Below are 23122 nucleotides of genomic sequence, written 5' to 3'. Positions count from 1 at the left end.
GGGACAACAGACTGGTTCCAAATAGGAAAAGGAATACTTCAAGGCTGTATATTGTCACCCTGATTATTTAACTTACATGCAGAGCACATCATGAGAAACGCTGGGCTGGAAGAAGCACAAGCTGGAATCAAGATTGCCAGGAGAAATATCAGTAACCTCAGATATGCAGATGACACCACCCTTATGGCAGAAAGTGAAGAGGAACTAAAAAGCCTCTTGATGAAAGTAAAAGAGGAGAGTGAAAAAGTTGGCTTAAAGCTTAACATTGAGAAAATTAAGATCATGGCATCTGGTCCCATCACTTCATGGGAAATAGATGGGGAGACAGTGGAAACAGTGTCAGACTTTATTTTTTGGGGCTCCAAAATCACTGCAGATGGTGATTGCAGCCATGAAATTAAAAGACGCTTACTCCTTGGAAGGAAAGCTAGGACCAACCTATATAGCATATTAAAAAGCAGAGACATTACTTTGCCAACAAAGGTCCGTCTGGTTAAGGCTATGGTTTTTCCAGTGGTCATGTATGGATGTGAGAGTTAGACTGTGAAGAAAGCTGAGTGCCAAAAAATTGATGCTTTTGAACTATGGTGTTGGAGAAGACTCTTGAGAGTCCCTTGGACTGCAAGGAGATCCAACCAGTCCATCCTGAAGGAGATCAGTCCTGGGTGTTCATTGGAAGGACTGATGGTGAAGCTGAAACTCCAATACTTTGGCCACCTCATGCGAAGAGTTGTCTCATTGGAAAAGACCCTGATGCCGGGAAGGATTGGGGGCAGGAGGAGAAGGGGACGACAGAGGATGAGATGGCTGGATGGCATCACCGACTCGATGGGCATGAGTTTGAGTAAACACCAGGAGTTTGTGATGGACAGGGAGGCCTGGTGTGCTGTGATTCATGGGGTCGCAAAGAGTCGGACACGACTGAGCGGCTGAACTGAACTGATCCATCATCCACTCAACAGCCATCACCCATGACTGATCCTACTGCTTTCACATCCACATTCATCCAAATTTGGATGGAACAAGACTTGAACACTGCATTTGTGCATTTATTTGACCTGTTAATGATTTAGTTTACTATCTGGAGAATAAGCCATTTTTCCTATTTTTATATATTTACCTGACCAATGTCATGTATACAAATGGTTAAAAAAGAATTGCTTCATGTCATGTGCTATCCATTCAGTGTTCGAATTTCTCACTGTTTCATGAATGTCAACATTTTGCAGCTTAGTTTTTTCATAAGGAGGGCAATAAACTCCTTTATTGCAATAGTTGCTTAATTTGTTAAATCTCTTTTAATTATAAATTTCACTTCCATTTTCTTTTTTTTCCCTTGTAATTTATTTGTTGAAAGAATAGTACCTTTTCCCTGCATATGTACACCTATTTGGGTTTTGTAGATTGTAGTGTAGCTTGACATACTGTCTTCTGTGATTCCTGTGAATTATTGGTAGGATCTGGGTAAGATTCAAGTTTGATTTGTGAGGAAAAGATCACCTTATAAATGGCATTTTCTTTTGTCAAGAGGAGCATACTGTTTTGTTTTCTCTCTTTTCATAAGATTAATACTGAGATTCTTGCAACTGACCCTTTTATCAATGTCTCTCCATTCATTATGGTTTTCTGAAGTTTGTTCTTCAGTAGATTCCTCTGGGAACAATATTTCTTGACTTTTTGTATGTTGATAACAGCTTGTCCTTGGCTTTCCTACTTGGAAGCCAGTTTAGCTGCATATAAAATTTTTGGCTCCCATTTTCTTTCCTTGAGTATCTTAAATATGCTATTCCTTTCTCATTTCCTTTTTTAAAAATAAAAAAATTATTTTTAATAAACTTGACAGAAATTTGATTTCCTTTCCTTCTTTAGTGACCAAATCTAATCTCTAGTATATGAGACCAAGATCCTTTTACTCATCTTATGGGAGTTTAGTTTTCCTTAACTTGAAGAGGAAGGGTGTGCTACTATAGATCTTGAAACCTCATAGCACTAGCGCTCTCTCTTTTGTTATTTTTCTGAAATTTCAATATATATATATTTCATACATATTACATATGTTTTTATTCTATATGTACTACACATATATAGACAATAGCACCTCATGCTTTCTGAGATCTGTCTATTTACTCCCCTTTCTTAGTTGAATTTCCCATTTCTGATGCTCTGTACCAGTTTCTACACCTTCAGTAGTATTAAAGTTAATATGCAGACATATTAACATATTTCACATACAATATTCATGTCAAATATTATTTGAGAAACTTGTCTTTATTTTTTGTTTTTGTTCCACAAGCAACATTACAGGAGGAAATAGTGAACTCAGGTTCAGAACAAAAGCAGGCAGAAACACAGTACACTGGAGTTATCTTTCAATGCCCAGGGAGTAATGCAGATGGCTAGAATGCACACATGTGGCCGTGGAGCACAGCAGGGTCATAAAAATGCTGTCCTACAGGGCAAGCGTGGCTCTGGTTCCGAGCACAGACTCTGGAATCTGACTCCCGGCATTTGAATCTCAGCTCTACCATTTAAAATCTGTGCAACTTAGACCAGTTTATTAACTTCATTTTGTCTCAGTTTCCTCATTTATAAAAAGAAAGTAATAGTAATTAACCACCATATGTCATTTATATGTAGTCCCTGGCATATACTAAATACTCGATTACTAAAACTTCACTGGTTCATCTTTAGAGGCTTGGAGAAAAATTCAAGTTACTGAGCTCCAAGTGTGTTTCCATGTAAATTTACTAATTTGACTTTACTTGAATTGAATTAAAATCAAACAAATCATCATTCAAGTGAAAATGCGTGTTCCTTCTAAGTAGCTTTGATCTTTATAATATTAAAATTGTGTTTTCCTGACCTTTTCTAAATTTGCCATTGTGGTAGTTGAGATGTTGGCAACTTGCCAAGTATGTAGGTGGACACTTCATTTTAAAATACTGAATTTTATATCATGCTGAAGCTATTAAGCTTTAAAAATCATCAGACTACTCATCTGATAGTCATTTTTTGTTTTCCTTTTCTTCTTTAAAAACAGAAAGTCTATTTGAACTTCTTAGACTTACTCTGTTATTATTAATTTAAAGAAGGAAAATATTTCCAAAATTCTAAAGAGATAGGAATTAAACAAAATGTTTTAAAGTTTCAACTGCATAGAGATTTAATATCAATTAATTTTTAAAGAAGTATTAATTTTTATTATGTTCATATCAACTTCTCTTTGTCTTGAGGAATAAAAATTCAAGACTTCTTACAACTCTGTAACACATAGATACCCTATGTTTGTTTTATTTCAGTAACACAAGAAACTAATTAGAAAGTAGAACGTCATAGTCCTTGCTGTCACTTGGATTATGTGGAAATACCTACCTCCTTGGTTGAAGTGGCAGAGAGTAATTTTAGCTGTAGACTTGAGTTAGCACAGATATCTATAAATTCTGTTAAACTATTGACTGTCTTTCAACCAGACAGACACTTGTTAGCTTTATATTACCATCTATGAATACTAGGTCTGTGCCTCACTCTAGCTTGATTGTATGGTCCATCATCTATACTGTTCATAAATCCTGATAATCTTGAGAGGAACCGAAGGAAAAACAAACACCCTTTTCTCCTGTTATTTTAAATAGACACTGTCTCTCTTATTTTAAGTAGAATGAAAATATTCCATTCATTTGTATTTTCATTGTTATGTAGTAAAGGTAGAAATTTAGCAATAGGAAATTTGACTGAAGCATGAATAAACCCAGAGCTATAGGTCTGTACCTATTGGAGATCATACTTGGCTAACTGGATTAATGCCTCTTATAAGAATCATCATATTAGCATTGACATTATAAAATTGAAGACTTAGGGCACATAATAATCCTAGAAAAACACATCAGAGATGGAGAAATGTGTACTAATAATACTAAAAACAATAATTTTTTTAAAAAGATGAATATTGAACTGAGTGTGTTTTATTTGTTGAGGAATATTAGAAAATAATTGAATCTCCAGTTCCTGGTTGGGGATATTTTTTTCTGGAACCTGTGACAGGATGTTTTCTCTTAATCTTTAAAAAATTTTTTTTCATTTTAACTAGAAAGGAAAAATCTTTCTTGCCAGATTTTTTTTTTTTTAACCCTGTATGAGTAATAAGCTTGTATCCAAGAATGTAGTTGTTAGAAAGTACAGTTATCTACTTAAAACTTACGGAAACACTTAATTTCTAAGGCAGCATTAACTCAGGCTGAATTATGGAGCAATTCCTCCGGAAGTTCATGTCAGAAGAATGTTATTGCCAAATAAATCCACTGTGATCAATTGAGCGACAGTGAATAGGAAAAGCACTTAAAATAATTGGACACTCAGGGGTACCTTTCCAAAGTCTGTTGTGACATGTTAGCTGTGTCACTCCCATTAAAACCAGTGGGGGTTTTGAGGTTGAAATTCATCTTTACAGATTAAAGCCTTCCTTCTTAACACATGGTGCTGTAGAAACCATCAGAGAAGCCCAGGCTGGGAACATATCAAACGTTCTTTGGAAAGTAGTGGTACTAAATTTTTCTCCCCTCACATTTATCATTATAAACTTTCTAGTTGTAAATTTTGATTCATTCAGTTGAAGATAGAAGGAGAAGATAGGATGTTTACAATAGAATCCATGCATTAAAAGCATGTGTTTTGCAATTGATGTGCTAGGTCAGAAAAACATTGTTGCCTTTTAAAATATTTCCTTATATTCCATCAAAAAGTGTCTTCTGAGAGCTCTCCACTTCCTCCACTGGTATTCAGATAGATGTCTACATTTCTTCTGGAAGAACTGGAGGGCTTTTACATAAATTGAGTGGGATTGCCCAATTTATGATTGCTTTGGGGATAACTGAAGAAGAAAGAATGAGTTTTAAAACTACACAGAGGCATCTTCTGAAAAATAGAAGCTTATTTTACTTATTATATAAATGTAATATTTTTTATTAATGTTTTGAAATGGGGGGCAAGAAATAGAATTTACTTCCTATCATTGCTTTTAGAGAAATGTTTTGTAATATTGTCAGAAAATACTAATCAATGTTTATATTTCTTCCATACCATGGTTCATGTTGTACAAGTCAAAAAACCTTTTATTGTAATTTTAAGTCTATTTCAATGATACTCAAATATAATATTTGAGTGATACCATTCTGGAAAAATACATTAATTGTTCAATCAATAAATACTAGATAGAAGAGGCAAAATTGGTGCCAACTCACTGCTCTGTCATTTAGCAATTGGATGCAAAAGGATGATTTATTTAACTTCTTTTATCCTAGTATATTTATCTGTACAATTGTGATAATAAAAAGCCTCCTTATCTAGATGATTGGGAGCAGTAAGGTTTTAAACACTGGCAATTTGTTTGATGATAACCTCTGTCCCAGATTAGCAAACATGCCTTCCACACTGTCTCAAAGAACAGAATGAATAAAGAGAATAACTGGATGACTTAGAAGTTATGGGCCAATTTGAATCTGATTTGTCTTTCTTTTCTGAATCACTGCCTCAATTCCAAAAATGCCTCCAATGATGTTGGCTTAGGGCAGTGGTGCGGACAGGTAAAGGAAGGCGTGTGAGGGAAGATGTGTATGTTATCATCCTGTGTGCCTCAATTTAAACCTCTGTTCCTAGCACAGTCAGAAATCCAATACCATGACAGAATTGTCGCTTGAACACAGACCTTCAGTCATCAAATTCCATATTCTTGCTTTTACCACACTTATATTGTCTTGCCCGCTAGAGACTAAGTGAAATAAGTCTCATTTAACTCTCCACTTTTTTGTTTCTACTTAACATATACTAACCTCAGGCATTATTTTTCATCTTAGTAGCCAACCTGAAGTCTCCCTTTCTGCAGTTTATCCTTTATTCCTTAGAATGATTTGTCCTGGCATTTCCTAGGGTGGCCCTTACAGAATCCAGGAGGAGAGATGAGAGGCAACTACGTGAGGAGGCAACACAGGATGCAAACATTAGCCAGGCCCTTGAAACCATCAGTGCCTCTCTGGAGGACTGACCCTGGGAGCTGAGGACCACTGCTTTGATAATTGTAAGAGGCCCATTGTTTATTGTAAGTCGTCTCCCTCTCTGAGGTGACGGCCGAGGTCTGTATAATTATAAATTACTTCCTGGCAGCCAGTCTCTGACACTCCCGCAGACTGCCAGGAGGTGTGTGGGCAGGGGGCTGGGCAGGGCTGGGTAGTGGAAGAATGCTGAGAAATGAGAGAGGAGCGGGGCAGGGCTGCATACAGTTGATCTCCTCTGATCTGAAAAGGTGTGAGGGATCAGGGAATTTTGGAAAGTTAAAAAAAAAAAAAAAAGAAATTTGAGTCATGTATGAATAATTGCAGAATGTCAGTTCTAGAGCACTCAAGGTATATCATTTGACATAAAAGCCTCATTTGGAAGGTGAGAAGATGCATGACCAGAGAGGATAAATGGATTAATCTGTTGTCCAAAATCTGAGATTTGTGCTTAGGTTTGTGAACTGGGAGACTGGAAGAACCTTTCTGCCTCCAAGTTGTTCTTTTTGTTTATACTTGCTGAGTAGTTTTGGTCAAATTTATTTTAAAGGCACAATGAAAAAAAAAAAATAAAGGCACAGTGAGGTTGCAATATTAACTATAGAATTAATTTAACAACTCTGATAGGAAAGCTCCTGGAAATCAGTTAGATTCCTCTGCAGTTCATTTTGGTATTTTCCCTTGGGATTATTTACTCTTGGATTATTACATGTTAATGGACTCTTCTTTTCCAGAGATTTCCTGTCCTTCTTTTATGTTTTCCACTTTTTTGTTCAATTACACTCACCTTCCTATCAAACTTAAAATTACTGTCTTGAGTCTATTCTTCATTTTAAAAACTCATATGCTGCTGGTACTCTTTCCCTCCTGTCATCACAGGTCCATCACTTAATGCTCTTGTCATTGTGTTCCCCTTTATTTCATCTCCTTCCTCTGTTGAATGCGGTAGTGAAGTTCTTGTGTACTGATGTGATTTGACCTAAAACCAGTCATTACACTGATCGAGTCATTTAGTCACATGTGTGTGTGTGACTCTCAATGGTGTGAGACTCTCTGGGACCCCATGAACTGTATCCCTCCAGTCTCCTCCGTCCATGGGATTTCCCAGGTGAGAATACCGGACTGGGTTGCCATTTCCTACTCCACAGCATCTTCCCCACCCATGGATCAAGTTAGCGTCTCCTGCATCTCCTGCACCGGCAGACAGATTCTTTACCACTGTGCTACCTGGGGAGCCTTTAGTCACATACTTTATTATTATTCTTTAAATTTTTATGGAAATTTCAAATGTATGCAAAAGCAGGAAAAATAGTACAATAAACACTAAGGTATTCCTTATCCAGTTACAAAGCTATTGGCATGCAGCCTTCTTATTTCATCCATCACAAATACATACATTTTTGCCTGAAATATAAAAATAACCCAAAACAATATATTTAACCTATGAATATTTCAGTTTACCCTATAACAACACTTTCGTTTTAAAGAATAACAATGCCATTATCATATGGCATAATTTTTCATAATTCTGTAAACAGCATCTAGTGAACAGTTTGTGTTTGTTTTTAAAAACTTATTATTTAAATTAGAATCTAAATAAGGTGGCTCAGCTAGTAAAGAATCTGCCTGCCAATGCAGGAAACACAGAGAAGATCAAACAGTGCATTGACATCAAATGTTTACCATCTGAGCCACCAAGGGAAGCCAAAGATTGTTATAGCTATCTATCCTTTTGCTTGCCAATTTTTTTTTATAAAAAGCGTGTGTCATCTTGTTTTCCAAGATTTCCCCACGTTTAATTCTCTTGATACCATTTAACCTTTATTTTCTTTCACTCTAATATTTCATGAAACCCATAATTAGATCTAGATAATTGATTAGATTTAAGTTGAAGGTGAAAAGGACAAAGATATTTCCAAGGTGGTGATACATACACTTAGGTTAACATATCACCTCTAGTTTCAAGTTGATCTATCCATTATGAAGATCCGTATCAGCTATAACACTCTGACAGGACTTTTTTTTTTTCTTTCTTAGGACTTTCTTAACTCAGGATCTCATCAAGACTTGTTAAATGGAAATTATCTAAGTATATTATTCCTCCTGCATTGGATGATTCCAAAGAAAAGTTTCCCCTTACTATATATTTAGTTAGTTAACCAGCTAGTTACTTAGTTCAAGAAAGGCCAGTTAAACGCTTTTTTTTCCTGTTAAATTTCATATTCATGAATTCACAGACTAGCAAAGATGATCCATGAGTGTAGCTATCTTTTGGAATATGATAACAAAATTCTGCCTTTATGAGCTTTCAAAAATGTATCTGCTGTTTTAAATCTAAGAGAGACATCACTTGTGTTCATACTGGAGTACCTCTATGACCTTTTAATATGACCTTAATAGTTTTTGATAACCTTTTGCTTTCAGGCAAGATAAGCTGACCTAGGTTCATTGTGTAGATTTTATGACCCACATCTGGAGATGGTTATTTTTCCAAAGAGTTTTCATTTCATTTAAGGTGGAGAGTAGATAGAGTTTGCACTTCAGGTGCTGTGATGTTTGTTTCTAGGAGATTGTCACTACTTAGAGGCCATTTTAATAAGCAGAGCTATGAAATACTTTTCTTTCTTTAAAAAAAGAAATACAGTAAATTAGAAAGAGTTTTTGGAGTTTCTTTACACTACACTTGAAACTTTCCTGTAAGGTTAGTATAATACCAAAATAAAAAGTAACACAGGAACATGTGAATTTATACTAATATTTGCAAATAAAAATAAATATTGTAAGGTTTTGCTTCTTGAAATTAAAAAATCTTTTTCACTTAAAATTTTTGTTTCCTAGTATAAGTAATATAATTATTTTTCTACTGTATCCTACTCTCTTTAAAAACCAGGTGACTTAATGCAGTTTTAGATTACTTTATGGTTTCTATTATCCTTTGAATATAACTCATTAGGGATAAATGCTTAAAATATTCTGTTTAAAATCACTTGGAAAAAAAAAAGAAAAAAATAATAAAATCACTTGAAATAGTGTTTGTTTGGTATTCCACTGACAGGGTATTCAGTTAAGCCCACTTATTAATCATTTTCAATTTCTAAACTTTGTTTTTTAAATTTTTAATCTTGTTTCTTAAGTAGATAAAACATTTGTATCCAAAGTCAAAACTATAGCATACCTTCAGAAAAAATTTGCTAGTTCTATCCTTTCCTATTTGCTTAAATATTTTTTTTTACTAATTATTATTTCAAAATTCAAATGCTTCTTTTTAGAGAGAGAGAAATTTGTATATGTATGTATACACGCACACACACACACACAGGCACACACAATATATGGGGGTGGTGGTTTAGTCACTAAGTCATGTGTAACTCTTATGACCCCGTGGACTGTAGCTCACAAGGCTCCTCTGTCCATGGGATTTCCCAGGAAACAATACTGGAGTGGGTTGCCGTTTCCTTCTCCAGGGGATCCTCCCAGCACAGGGATCAAACCCAGGTCTCCTGTATTGCAGGTGGTTTCTTACTGTTGAGTCACTGGGGAAGTCTATATGTATATAGTGATAATGAAGTCACTGTTATGTCCACCTCTTTAAAATCCCATGGACTGTAGCCTACCAGGCTCCTCCGTCCATGGAATTTTCCAGACAAGAAGACTGGAGTGGGTTGTCATTTCCTTCTCCATATATGTGTGTGTGTGTGTGTGTGTGTGTGTATGCACACATAATTGTATTCTCTATTCTTGCTTCACAAAAATTGCTTGATTATGGTTAAGTATAACTTTGTACATTGCTTACATTGCTTTTTCACTTAGTAATATATGTTGAGATCATTTTGAAAAAGCTCAAGGAAACCTGCCTTGTTCAATTACAGTTGCATAATACATTGCAGGATGTATCATAGTTTATTCAGGCTGCTCACTGTTGTTGGTTATTTGGATTATCTCAGTCTTTGGCAGCAGTAAATAGCTTTGTCTATATATTCTTTATTATTTCTTGGCAGTGTATCTCTAACATAGGTTTTCTAAAAGGAGACCACAAAGCGAAAATGAATATGCAGTAACTATCAAGTTATTGCAAAATTCCCTTCCAGTGGCATTGATCCATTTTGTATACACATCAGTCTTGCCGGTTTCCTCATAGCCTCTCCAAAATGAATATATTGTCCAACTGCTAAATATGGGTCAATTTGATAGGTGTAAATAGTATCTCAGAGTAATTTTAATGGCATTGAAATGCATTTGGAGCACATATGATTGATAGAATAAGTGGTCATGAGTATTATGAGTTTTCATGTACATGTGCCTCCCAATAAACCCTTTTGGAGGTAAGCATTTGCTTCAAAACTCTGTTCAGTTCTGTGCAAGGCAGAGGCCACACATGAGGGGAGGGTGTGGGGTAAACAATGTTATAGATAGATGCTGCAGTGGAATGAAAGCATCATCAGCATTGTTCTCAGGCTTACCACCAGAGAGGATGAAAGGTCCGTGTGTACTTCGCTGAAGTATTTATTTATTACTTCCTGATGGTCACTTAATAGTGATCTTCTCCGAAAAGATCTGAGAACCATGATTTAAAACTTTAAGCGTTACATTAAGAACAAAAATAGGTGAACACTTACGAGTCTTTGAATCTTCATATTTTCTTCTCTAAACACTCATGAGTCATGCAAGTTCAAATGTTCTTTGAGGATGACATGACTTATATATCAGACATAGATTTTCTTTTCATACTTAGGTATCAAATAAAATGTTCATACATTTTAGAAACTGCTGCAAAAGAGTTTGAAGTTTATAAACACTGCTGGGAGAATATACAATAAATGTCTTCAGAAAGTACATTTCTCACTGTTCCTCATTTATATTCTAAAATCACAGTGAAACAAGAACCAGACACCCTTTATATGTTTGTGCCTCTGATTAAGTTAGACACTTGTGGTAAATCAGACCGTATTTTGTAAGTGAAGGAATAGGAAGCCAAATTGCTATTTGGGCTGGAGACTTTCTAGAGAAAGAAAAAATAAGCACATTGTTTTGATTTGGTCAATGCATCAGTAAGTTTAATTTTCCAATTGACTAGAGAGATGCTGTAATACCTTATACAAACATGATTTGTAACCTTCTAACCTCTTTTATTCTGAGCACACAAAATTAAACTATTTTTCATCTGTAACAAACTGCAGAAACATAAGCATGGAAAAGTCATTCTTTGCTTCCTCTATGTGTATAAGTGACTAAAAATTATAAATAAGAATAATGTCTCCCAAAAAGGCATTTTTCAGCTTTCTGATGCAAAAATTGGAATTATGCTCAAAACCATTATAAGTTACCCTTTTGTGTTAATATGCAAAGTCAATGATAACTATCACATTTTTCCCCAGGAAAAACTTTTACAAGGTGTTATATCCACTTACTTTTTGAGTGCTAAAAAATCTTAACTATTTTTTTTTCTTAACACTATTTTTCTGGACAGCTTGTGTTGTTTAATTTTGTTGTTGTTGTTGTTGTTTTTCTGTAATAGTAGATATACGTAACATTTAGACAGCCAGATTAATAGTCTGTATAAATTTGGGGACACATTAAGTTTAATCAGTGTCATCTAATTCACTGGGGGGAAATGATCTAACTTTCCATTTATACTAAGTATGTAGAGAGACAGCCTACACAGTATAATTTGACTTCTTGCTATTGAATATTTTCCCCATTAAGCATGATGTGATTCCCCCAAAGCGTATAGTTCCAAATATATTTCTTTTGCTTAAGGCATTGCTCTCTAAACAAGCTGCTTATCAAAATCTCTTAGTAAGGTTTCTAAAAATTTCATTTCTCAAGTCCCACTAAACCACTTTAAGAATCTTAGACAAAACCTAATGCTTTTTTTTTAAATGTTGATGTTTATAGGCTTTCAGTTTGGGGAACCACTGAGTTAAGGAACTGTAATCTTTATGCTCCTCTGTCAAATTGCATTTGCCCTGTGAGTGGAAACAGACTGTACTGGGATTCACAAGTCAGGCAAGTCCCAGCAGTGTTAATATCGGTGGGGCAAAGACACTTTTATTGCAATTCTCCTGGCTCCTCTGTATTTCTAGAGATGTCCTGTCTCTTTATGTTTTTTCCCCTTATCAAGACATGGTTTTAAAGAAGAATCTAATGATCATATTCAGAGTTGTGTTTTAGAGTTGATTCCTCTGAATGTGTGTGCACCCCCACTATTTGGAATTACCAAAGGAGTGGAGACCAAACGATTAAAAAAGGAGATACTTTTTATAGCTTTCCTTTCATGAGATATGATAATTATTTCACTTTTCAAAACCAACTCCTTGCTAAAATTTATACCTGCAATTATAGTGCCCTTTACAATTTGAAACACTTTCTTGACTGTTTTTTATTTGATGTTTAAAAACAAACCCATGTTAAATAAGATGCTTTTATTGTAGAAATGAAGACTCAAAGAGGTAATGTTGCCTGGAGACAATACAAACAAGTGATTATGATCTGAGGTTTTCTGGAGCCTGACGGGTCATGTCCAAATTTTGCCTACATCATGGATCTTTGAGCAAAGTATTTTACTGCTATGACTCACCTCTTCTCATCTACAAAATAGTAAAAATAGGGTTGTTGTGGTGATTAATGTATTAAAACGATTTTAATGAACACCTCAGAGCTCAAAAATAAAAATCAAAAATCAAAATAAATGGGGCAACTAGGGTGAATATTCCAGTTCTCTGACTTACAGTTCATTGCTCTTTCCTTTCAAGTTGCTTGTTGTCAGATCTGTTTCAGATGTTACAGCTAGCAGCGAGTTGGGCAAGAATGCAGTACAGTGTAGATTAGTTTTGAGAATAGTGAAATAAGTTCAAGGCTAGAGACACTGTGAGGGACAGCAGGCCTAAATGAGGTACCAATAAATTTTGGGATAACTGGGAACATGATCTATAATTAACAAAATAGTTAATGACTGTGAATAAATGAATATTGCACAAGGGTTGAGGCAACTCAGATGGGACTTGTAATTTCATTAAGTTCCTAAACTACTAGTTTTTAAGTAGGACTTTGAAAACATATATTTAATATTTTATTATGCATATTTCAATCATGTAGAAAGGTTGAAAGAATTGCCAGTGAACACCCATATAACCTTAATCGGAAAAGGAGTATATCAAGGCTGTAAATTGTCACCCTGCTTATTTAACTTATATGCAGAGTACATCATGAGAAATGCTGGACTAGATGAATCACAAGATGGAATCAAGATTGCTGGGAGAAATACCAATAACCTTAGATATGCAGATGACACCACCCTTATGGCAGAAAGCAAAGAAGAACTAAAGAGCTGCTTGATGAAGGTGAAAGAGGAGAGTGCAAAAGTTGATGTAAAACTAAACATTCAGAAAACTAAGATCATGGCATATGGTCCCATCACTTCATGGCAAATAGAAGGGGAAACAATGGAAACAGTGACAGATTTTATTTTGGGGGGCTGCAAAGTCATGGCAGATGGTGACTGCAGCCATGAAATTTAAAGACACTTGCTCCTTGGAAAAAAAGTTATGACCAACCTAGAAAGCTTATTTAAAAGCAGGGACATTACTTTGCCAACAAAGGTCCATCTAGTCAAAGCTTTGGTTTTTCCAGTAGTCATGTATGGATGTGAGAGTTGGACTGTAAAGAAAGTTGAGTGCTGAAGAATTGATGCTTTTGAACTGTGGTGTTGGAGAAGACTCTTGCGAGTCCTTTTGACACCTAGGAGATCCAACCAGTGCATCCTAAAGGAAATCAATCCTGAATATTCATTGGAAGGACAGATGCTGAAGCTGAAACTCCAATACTTTGGCAACCTGATGTGAAGAACTGACTCATGTGAAAAGACCCTGATGCTGGGAAAGTTTGAAGACGGGAGGAGAAGGGGATGACAGAGGATGAGATGGTTGGATGGCGTCATTGACTCAATGGACATGAGTTTGAGCAAACTTCAGCAGCTGAACTGACTGACTGAACTGACCTAGATCCTACAATTGCCTTTTGTTATATTTGCTTTATCTCATATCTTCCTGTTTGTCCAACCATCTCACAGTAATTGCACTAGGTTCAGTTCAGTTCAGTCTCTCAGTCGTGTCCAACTCTTTGCTACCCCATGAATCGCAGCATGCCAGGCCTCCCTGTCCATCACCAACTCCCGGAGTCTACTCAGACTCATGTCTGTCGAGTTGGTGATGCCATCCAGCCATCTCATTCTCTGTCATCCACTTCTCCTCTGGCCCCCAATCCCTCCCAGCATCAGGGTCTTTTCCAATGAGTCAACTCTTCGCATGAGGTGGCGCTAGGTTAGGTATTAGCATTTCCACTGGATCCTCCAGCCCTGATTCCTACAAGCCAGGAAGAGAGTGTCAGGTGACATCAGAACACAGAGTTACTCTGCAAGAGAGGGACTTTGATCTTAGGGAACCAAGTCTTTTATAAGAGACAGTAAACATACTTCCCCTTTGCTAAAGAGAATCTCTATCTGAAATGTAGTGATTTGTTATTCATTGCCTGTGTCATTACCCTCTAAAGATGGGAGTCTGCTCCCATGGGAGTTGGAGTCTTACCACTTATCTTAAGGATAAGTGTGATGATATTTGCATGTAGCCCAGGTTGTGTGAGACAGTATTCAACAATATTGCTTCTTTAATGTGTTTAGATGTGTTTTGTAGATGTTAAGAGCTCAATTTTGGTATTCTCCCAAAATTCATATGTTGAAGCTCTAACCTCTCATATGCTAGTATTTGGAGGTAGAGCCTTTGGGAGAAAATTAAGTTTATTTTAGGTCATGAGAGTAGGAACTTTATTATGGGACTGGAGCCATGTAAAGAGGAAGCAGCCCATGTGCTGGAGCCTAGGAAAGGTGGTTGAGCACACAGTGGTGAGGCAGCTGGCTACCTGCCAGGAGGAGGGCTCTCACCAAGAACCAAATCTGCCAGCACCTTGACCTGGAACTTCCCAGACTCTAGAACTCTGAGAAATATCTCATTTATCAAGATTCCAGTCTATGGTATTTTGGTATAGCAGCCTGAGCGGCCCTAGACAATAGATGTGCTAAAAAATAGAGGTATAGGAAGCTCTGGGCTATAGGAATTTAAAATCAAAACCACTTTTCCCCTTTAGTTACTGTGTAAGACTTACAAAATCCCTCCTCTGTTAAAGAAAAAAAATGGTGTATGAGCTAATTTGGTAAGACTACTTGGGCATCAAGTAATTCTAAGCAAACAGTATTTTGATGACATAAGGGTGAATGAATCAGAAACATATGGACGAAATGATCTTTGAAATACTTTCGAGCATAAACTTGAAGGGGAAGGGGCAGTGTTTGGAAGAATGCCAAATCCTATGGGGCACTCAAGTTAGCTTGAGAAGAAGAGGGGGAGTTTTACAGCTTAGAGGAGCAACCAGAGCCTTCTGTGTCCTGGAATTTAAGGTTCCAGAAACCTAAAAATTTGAAGCATGGGGCAAAATGCTATAAAAATAAAGTGTGTACTAGCAAAGGGCATCAATGCATCAATAGTGGGGGATTTTATTTTTGATTATGAGAGTGTGTTTGCCAAAGTTTCACTTACTAAGGTAAACAAAAGAAAAAGTCATACTTCAGATTCTACTGCTGTGCTAAAATTTCTGAAGTCCTAGAAGCGTTGAATGGAAGGCAACATTATTTAGAATTTATTTATAATTAGTGACAGCTGCCTCTACATCCAATTTATAAATATTGGTCAATAGAGTCACAAGAGGGAAGTGGCTGTGCATCAGTATTATAGTATTTTTAAGATATTGTATTTAGTTTGGTGGGTTGTGACTATATTTATAAGCTCCTATAAAATGGAACTCTCGATTCAAGATCTTTTACATCTTAGGTGAGGCTATTCATGCATTTGGTGGTGACGCTAGTGGTAAAGTCTCTGCCTGCCAATGCAGGAGACACAAGAGATCCTGGTTCTATCCCTGAGTTGGGAAGATCCCCTGGAGTAGGAAAAGGCAACCCGTTCCAATTCTTGCCTGGAAAATCGCATGGACAGAGGAGCCTGCTGGGCTCCAGTCCGTGGAGTCACAAGGAGTCAGACACAACTGAGCAAACATTCAGTGGTGTTTGTACGGTGGCCTCCTACACTGCCGCTGCTATACTACTATGCCTTTGGTATTTTCTGTAAACTAGCTACTTTCTTGTATAGCTGTCAAGACTGTTGAGGAAGAAAGCCACATTTTCTCTGCTCAGACCTCCAGTCCCAATGAGCATGCTTTGTCCATCTGGAGCTTGGTCCAGAAGCACCTTTGCTAGATGGGCTGTGAACAGCTTCACTGGAGCCTGACTGAGAGTGGTCACTACAGCTGTTTCAGCTGGTTCGTGATAATTAGTATAAACATACGCCAACATCATTTCATGTATTTATTCTATAATTGCCCGTTTTCATTTCAGTCATTAAACAGATTTAGAGAGCATTAATTTTAAATGAAGTAATTGTTTTAATTGTAGCATGAATATAATCAACCATAATGCTCTCGATCTGATACTAAGTTCAGTTTTCTCATGTGCTTCCGCCTGTGAATAGCTGTGCTCAAATACCCTGAATTCCTTACGTTTTAATTTTGATGAGCCTTTGCTTTCAAAAAACCTGATGGAGCAGTGCCTCAGGAGAGGCCTTTTCTCTTTGCTTTAAGAAAGTAATCAGGACGCATTTACTTGGTCCCAGCTATGAGTAATGGACTCTGCCAGATTCTGAAGGTATGTGTGCTGTGGGATTCAGTCATTGAACTTAAGAGCCTTAATTTAGTGTTAAGGAGGAAATAAGAAACATGCATTACAAGTATGTGTAAAATCATGTCCCGATTTTGATCTTTGTACAGGGATTATGTAAGTAAATATACTGGTTTAGGAAATATACGTGGAAAGATTTAGGGGTAAAGAAACAGGAGGCCTCCAAGTTACTAATAAATGGTCAGAAAACAATCTATAGCATGTATGTGTATTGTGCCCATGCACAGAAGAGAGAGAGAAAAGGAGAGGATAATAAAACAAACGAGGCAAGTGCAAAAAATTGATGAGTATGGGTAATGATTATATGGACTTCCTTGTACCTTGTTTGTAATTTTTAACTAAGGTTAAGATTTTATAGAAGCAAGAATAAATAAAGCTCTGATATAAACCTTTGCTAGAGCAATTCAGCATGCCTAACATGTTTATATATGAAGTTTAAAAGAAAATTTCTACTCAGACATCTATACTAAGGAAATAATTGGAAAGTTGTTACGCAGCATTGGTTACAGTACCTAACACTTGAGAAACATCCTAATTATCTCATAATAAGAGAAGAGAGTGATGAAGTCAGAAATGGCAAGTTTCATTTGTAAAAGGCCAAAGGTCGGGCAGAAAAACAAAACACAAAACCAAACCCAAAGCAGGACTGGACGATAAAGGTTTAAAAGGACCAGAATTAAGGGAGGATTTTGGAAGCCGTCTTCCTCCCTTCCTTGCTCCTTTCCTTCCTTCTTCTATTAATTCAATATGTATTTATTTCATGCCTACTAGATCCCAAGCACTTTACTGATATTGGGAAAACAATGAACTAGGTAAAGAAGTTCCTTCCCTTTATTGAACCAATGATCCAGTAAAATAATAACAAAAGGAGAAGATGATTAAGTCTTTAATGTTATAAAAAATTTAAGTAAGAAAAAACATAAAGAATGTCAGAAGTAGTTGTGTTCAAACCCATTCAGGGAGCTTTGGGAGTAAAATGGAATGGATATTCTTTAATGTAAGTGCATTTGGATTATTTGAATTTTTACTATGTGAACATATTCCATTTTTGTTAAAAGAAAAATAGCTTAGTTTATCACAAGATCAACATCCACTACTTTGTGAGAGAGTTGAATATAATACAGTTACTTTCTCCATTTTACAAAGTTATTCCTTTTCCTTAATAGAGGAACCTGAAGAAGTCATTTACTAAGAAATTTAGACTCATTCTGAACTTCTAAACAGAAGTTCCCAAAGTTCTTGGCTTAAGATGATGTTAGTGTCTCAGTTACTTTTTCATCGCATCCCTAGGCTAAGAGAAATAGCCAGCCATTCTGTTTATTAGGCAGTTAGGTCAAATCAACTTAAACGTATTTATGTCCTAACAACTTAGTAGCTGTTTGAAAAAGTAAGATATATGAATTGAAGACATTTATTTCATTCTTAAACAACCACAATTACTTCCTAATGGGATACGTGTGTCTATTGGGCACTGCACAGCTTCTCAGATCTGGGAATCAGATTGTACACCAATGCTCTCATTTCCTATTCTATATTGCATTAGGCATGGTACTTGTGTTTTATGAAAATCCCACTTCACGAAGACAGGATGTCTTAGAAAGAAATGTAGTGCAATGTAACGTTGGAACTATGAATGCTTTGAGTTGTCGTAGCCATGTGTTCCAGGAAACAAACTCACTCAGAAGGACAATACAGATAGTGGAGTGCAGTTTATTACACCGGCGGGCCCAAGGCAGAGTCTCCTCTTAGCTAAGGACCCAGACCAGTTTTTGTGAAAACCTCATATACCCTAAGTGTACGTGCCCAACCCCACCTCCGCAAATTCCCTGAAACTAGTCTGAACAAAGGAAAAGAAAGATACAACCAAAGTTAACCTGTGAATCATATGCCTTAAGCCTAGGTAGTTAACAGTGGATATTATCAATAGGCCTGTGGTCATACCCCAATAAGCATAATAGAAGGTATGATTCTATTCAGTTACACAGATAATTAGGGTATCCTTTTAGGCGAGGGAGGGTCTAGGTACGAGCCCTGAGGCTTTTCCTTCCTGGGGTCTGGTTTTCCGGTTGGTATGTTGTTTCCATAAATACTGGGCATATAGCTCAAAGTCCACTGTCCGGCCCAAGATGGAGTCCTGCTTTCAAGATGGAGCCTGTTCTGTCTGTTTCCTCCTTCAGAGTTATTAATTTGTATGGTATCAGACAGATATTAAGTATAGCTGTGAGGGGCCTGGGTTACCTAAGGAATAATTTGGAAACTGTAATTCTGGATGATTCCATTTCTGGCCTTCACAGAACTTTTGTAGCTCTATAGAAAATCAGAACATTTCCATTGCTAGTGAGTGAATAATGATCATCATCATCATAATAATAATTATTATTACTTGTATCAGGCCTCAAAAGGACCTGCTACAAGCGTCCGTAAGTAGCATTTATCTATCTTGTTAGCTCAGTAGAAGAACAGTTTTATCTCTAGAGAGGAGCCAGACTAACAACCCTGGTGTGGAGCAGAGTGTAAAAAGGACTAGTCTTTGACAGTCGAGTTCTTGCTGTATATTTCGCCTCACAGTCATTCACTTCACAGAGATTCAGTTTCCCCAAATGATAAACACATCTAGCTCTGTTTACCATCCTGGAATGAATATCAAATAAAATGTTTTCTTTGAAAGCACTTTAGAATGCAAGAGATGCTTCAGAATATGATGTTTTATTTTTATTTATTTTTATGAATTTGTATTGGAGTTTAGTTGCTTTAGTGTGTTGTGTTAATTTTTATTTTACCACAAAGTGAAGTATGATGTTTTAGGACCATCACTGTCAGTGTTGCCACCATGCAAGGTCTTAGTGACTAGATCGTTTGTTCTGAACTGTAGTGCAAATATTCATAGCTTTGGCTAACTAGAGTAATTGGCATGAAGCCAGGACAACATCTCTGCTTCCCCCAACCAGCTGAAAGATAATAGACTTGAAAAATCCCTGGTGATCCAGTGGTTAGGACTGTGCTTTCACTGCCAAGGGTCTGGGTTCAATATTTGGTTGAAGAACCAAGATCCCACAAGCTACATGGCATACCCCCACCCCCACCCCACCACTGCCCCCCAAAAAGATGATATATTTTATTTAGTCTTTCTAAGATTCAGAAAATGACCATTTAATTCCTCTCTTAAGAATTACATTTTTTATTCACTCCAAGTATTAAAAAAATCACCGAGAAAGAAGTCTTCTTTTGTCTCCATCTTCTAGATTTCCTGTGGTGTGCTCTTCAGTTCTTACAAATACAGAAGTGTGACTTTTGCATCAATGAATGAATGCCTTGTCTTTAAAACATGTCATAAGGGAATCCATTTGCCTCTGAGATGTCATCCTAGACTGTGCTGTTTAAATGTAGCCTTGAGTCATGGTACTTCATTTTTTGTTACTAGTGTGATGAAGTGAAATAAATAAGTTAATATTGTTCAGCTCTTTAGAACATTATATATAGTGCTCACTTTGTGGTATGACACATAATAAGGATTATATTTAAGTGTTTAATAGCAGACATGGGTGAATTTACTTATTTTCAGTCTCATAACTAATGGAGAGCAAATAGAATAAATACCAGTGAGACCACTTCAGCAAGTGATGTTAAGGTCACTGTGGGATTGAAGCTGTTCCTAGCACTGTTTATCTCATAATACCCACATTAGTTTATTTTTCTATTTCATACACATGACATTGAAAAATTATTACTTGCTCATGTTTGTCTCCCTAGTTATACCAAGAGATTCTGGTTAATAGGGACTTTTTCTCCATTATTTCTGTGTATTCCAGGGCCTGGACATAGAGTTGTTCTTTGATTCATCTTTGTTGATTAACACACTGAGAAATAAAAGACATAGTAAGTACATGTAATCCTACCTACCATAAGACTGAGCAGATTAGAGTTCTCAGTTTTCAGATGGGACGCTGAACCATCAGGATTCTCCTTTATGCCTCCTCCTGGCATAAAATCCTGTTGGTAGGTGACATTCTTACCAAAGTATTGATTCCTGAACTAAGCTAGCATTAATAACTCCTTTCATCAATTATAGGTGTTTACTTAACTGTCTTCAAGCATCTTATAAATTTTGAGTTTTAATTATAAGACTTTTTAAGTCTTGAGTTTCTGATGAGCTCAGTCTGGGGCAGACAACCGTATTCCATTCCCCTCTCCCTAATTTATTTCGTGTAAGAAATGGTGGGATTCTTTTTTATTTTCATGTATTGGTTTCCTTCTTTACTTGATTTAAATTCCGTATGCTCCCTGCATTTAGAGTTGTCTATTACTAAAATGTTCCTTGCAGATTGTTCAGTTTATGGTGCACAATATTAGTTTTTCATTGGTAATTGCACTGCAGATTATTATATGAAAAAAGATCCATTCTTTTCTTGAGGCATAAAACCAAGTTCCTGTCTGTGTTGCGGATGTTAAAAATCCCAAGACACTTAGGGAAGAAGAGTGGGAGTATTAACTCTAGAAAAAAACCTTTGGCCAAATACCCATGAAAAGCCTCTCTCATCATAACACAGGGGATTAAGATTGTTAAGAACGATCTTTCTGAGAGAACTACTTTATGCAATTATAATAAAATATTGAGCATTTCTTTGGATTTTATGCACATTCCTTTCCAAGAGGAAATCCCAAAACATTTTGTAAAATCTCACAAATTTATACTACCAGCAAGTAAAAGGAATGATTTAAATAAATTATCAACATTTCAGAAACAATAATTTAGTTGATCCATAAAATATCCCAAGTACTAAATTGCTAAAAGTGAGTTTTGCTCCTCTAAAAGTATGTAATGTTTACAACTCAGGAGACTATTTTTATATAAATCTAATATTTTAAAATGGCTTAGGGAAGCCTTCTAAAGGTAGAACAAAGATTACATTGAAATAACTTGTTGATAAATACCCTCAAATTAGACATCTTTTAATTCTGAGTGCCACGTGCATGGAGTAGCAGCAGTTCTAAAAGTGATTTTAAAAAAATATATTTTAGCTTTCTTCCAGTTAGTTTTCTGTAGTATTTTAAATTGTCACCATTGTAACTGAGGTCATTTACTCATAATTATACTGAAGTAGGTTTGCTTTCTTTGTTGCAAATTCTTCTTCCTAAAAATCACGATCTTCACCTCAAACTGCAAACCCTATCAGCCTTTTGAAGTGGACACACACTCTGAACTATTCATTACCTTAGATGACATTGGGCTGACAAACCACAGGAGTCAGGGCTACTGTGCCCAGCAGAATTGATGACCGTGCTCATTGCAACCAGGGGCTTTGAGTGTACACTGGTTGTTAAGATAAACACAAAATGTTGGTGCCAAGAGAATCGGCCCAACAGAGCTGTAGATGGATGTTATTATTTTTACGAAGAAGGCCTCTGGTGATAAAACAGGGTTGACCCCGTTAGTGGGAGCTCCATAAATCTTTCCTGGCTGAAGGTTCCTGGCCGTGCAGGTTGGAGGGCGGACAAAAGAACCGAAAGATCCAGGATGTACTGTACATGTGAGGATTGCCTATGGGACTCTGCAATAATATAACAATAGCCAAGACTGAAAGGCCCAGCTTCAGTTCCTGCCTGCTTTCAACTGCTTCTAATAACAGTTTTAATTTCAGGTTCTTCTTTTTCTTCTGCATTAAGGAAAATTCTTAAAGTTAGACCATTTTTATTGTCATTTGGAGTTTTCTTTCCCTGATGAAAGGCTTCCTAAAATTCTACACAAACTTATAATAAATATTGATTATTTTTTGTTATATTATGGACATTGTGAAAGTAATGTTTCTCACTTATTTATGTTGAACATGATCAAGAGCTTTTCCTGAATTCAAAGACAATCATGACAAACTACATACTTCACCTTTTTTATAGTAGTGGTCACAGTTTGAAGACACAGTATATAATTTGTTGAAATCTCTATATTTTATCAATTATTACAAATGAAAGCAAGGATAAACTGATAATGTTACATTGTAACTATTTCCCAAACCCTTTTATTTGATTAGAAATATTTAGTTTTAATAAACCAACTTACCGTACAGTTTATCAAATATTGTCATTTGTTTCCATCCATTTTAAAATATATTATTACTAGCACAAATTATATTTCTGTTATTATTTACAGATAGTGTAAGGGTCACAGCAGAAGGTGTTTTTATATACCTGTAGCTGGGCATGCAGAGAAGGCAATGGCACCCCACTCCAGTACTCTTGCCTGGAAAATCCCATGGATGGAGGAGCCTGGTAGGCTGCAGTCCATGGGGTCACAAAGAGTCGCACA

The 23122-nt window shown here is 36.4% G+C and overlaps 1 protein-coding gene across 3 annotated transcripts in view; it reads left to right on the top strand.

Moving 5' to 3' along the window:
• AGMO (alkylglycerol monooxygenase) overlaps positions 1-23122 on the top strand; it is a 373859-nt gene that overhangs the window by 36322 nt on the left and 314415 nt on the right. The window lies entirely within an intron of this gene.

The sequence above is a fragment of the Cervus canadensis genome, chromosome 3 (assembly GCF_019320065.1).
Source record: "Cervus canadensis isolate Bull #8, Minnesota chromosome 3, ASM1932006v1, whole genome shotgun sequence".
In the NCBI taxonomy this organism is placed as follows: domain Eukaryota; kingdom Metazoa; phylum Chordata; class Mammalia; order Artiodactyla; family Cervidae; genus Cervus; species Cervus canadensis.
The sequence above is the reverse complement of the archived record's forward strand: the minus strand, read 5'-3'. Positions and strand labels throughout refer to the sequence as shown.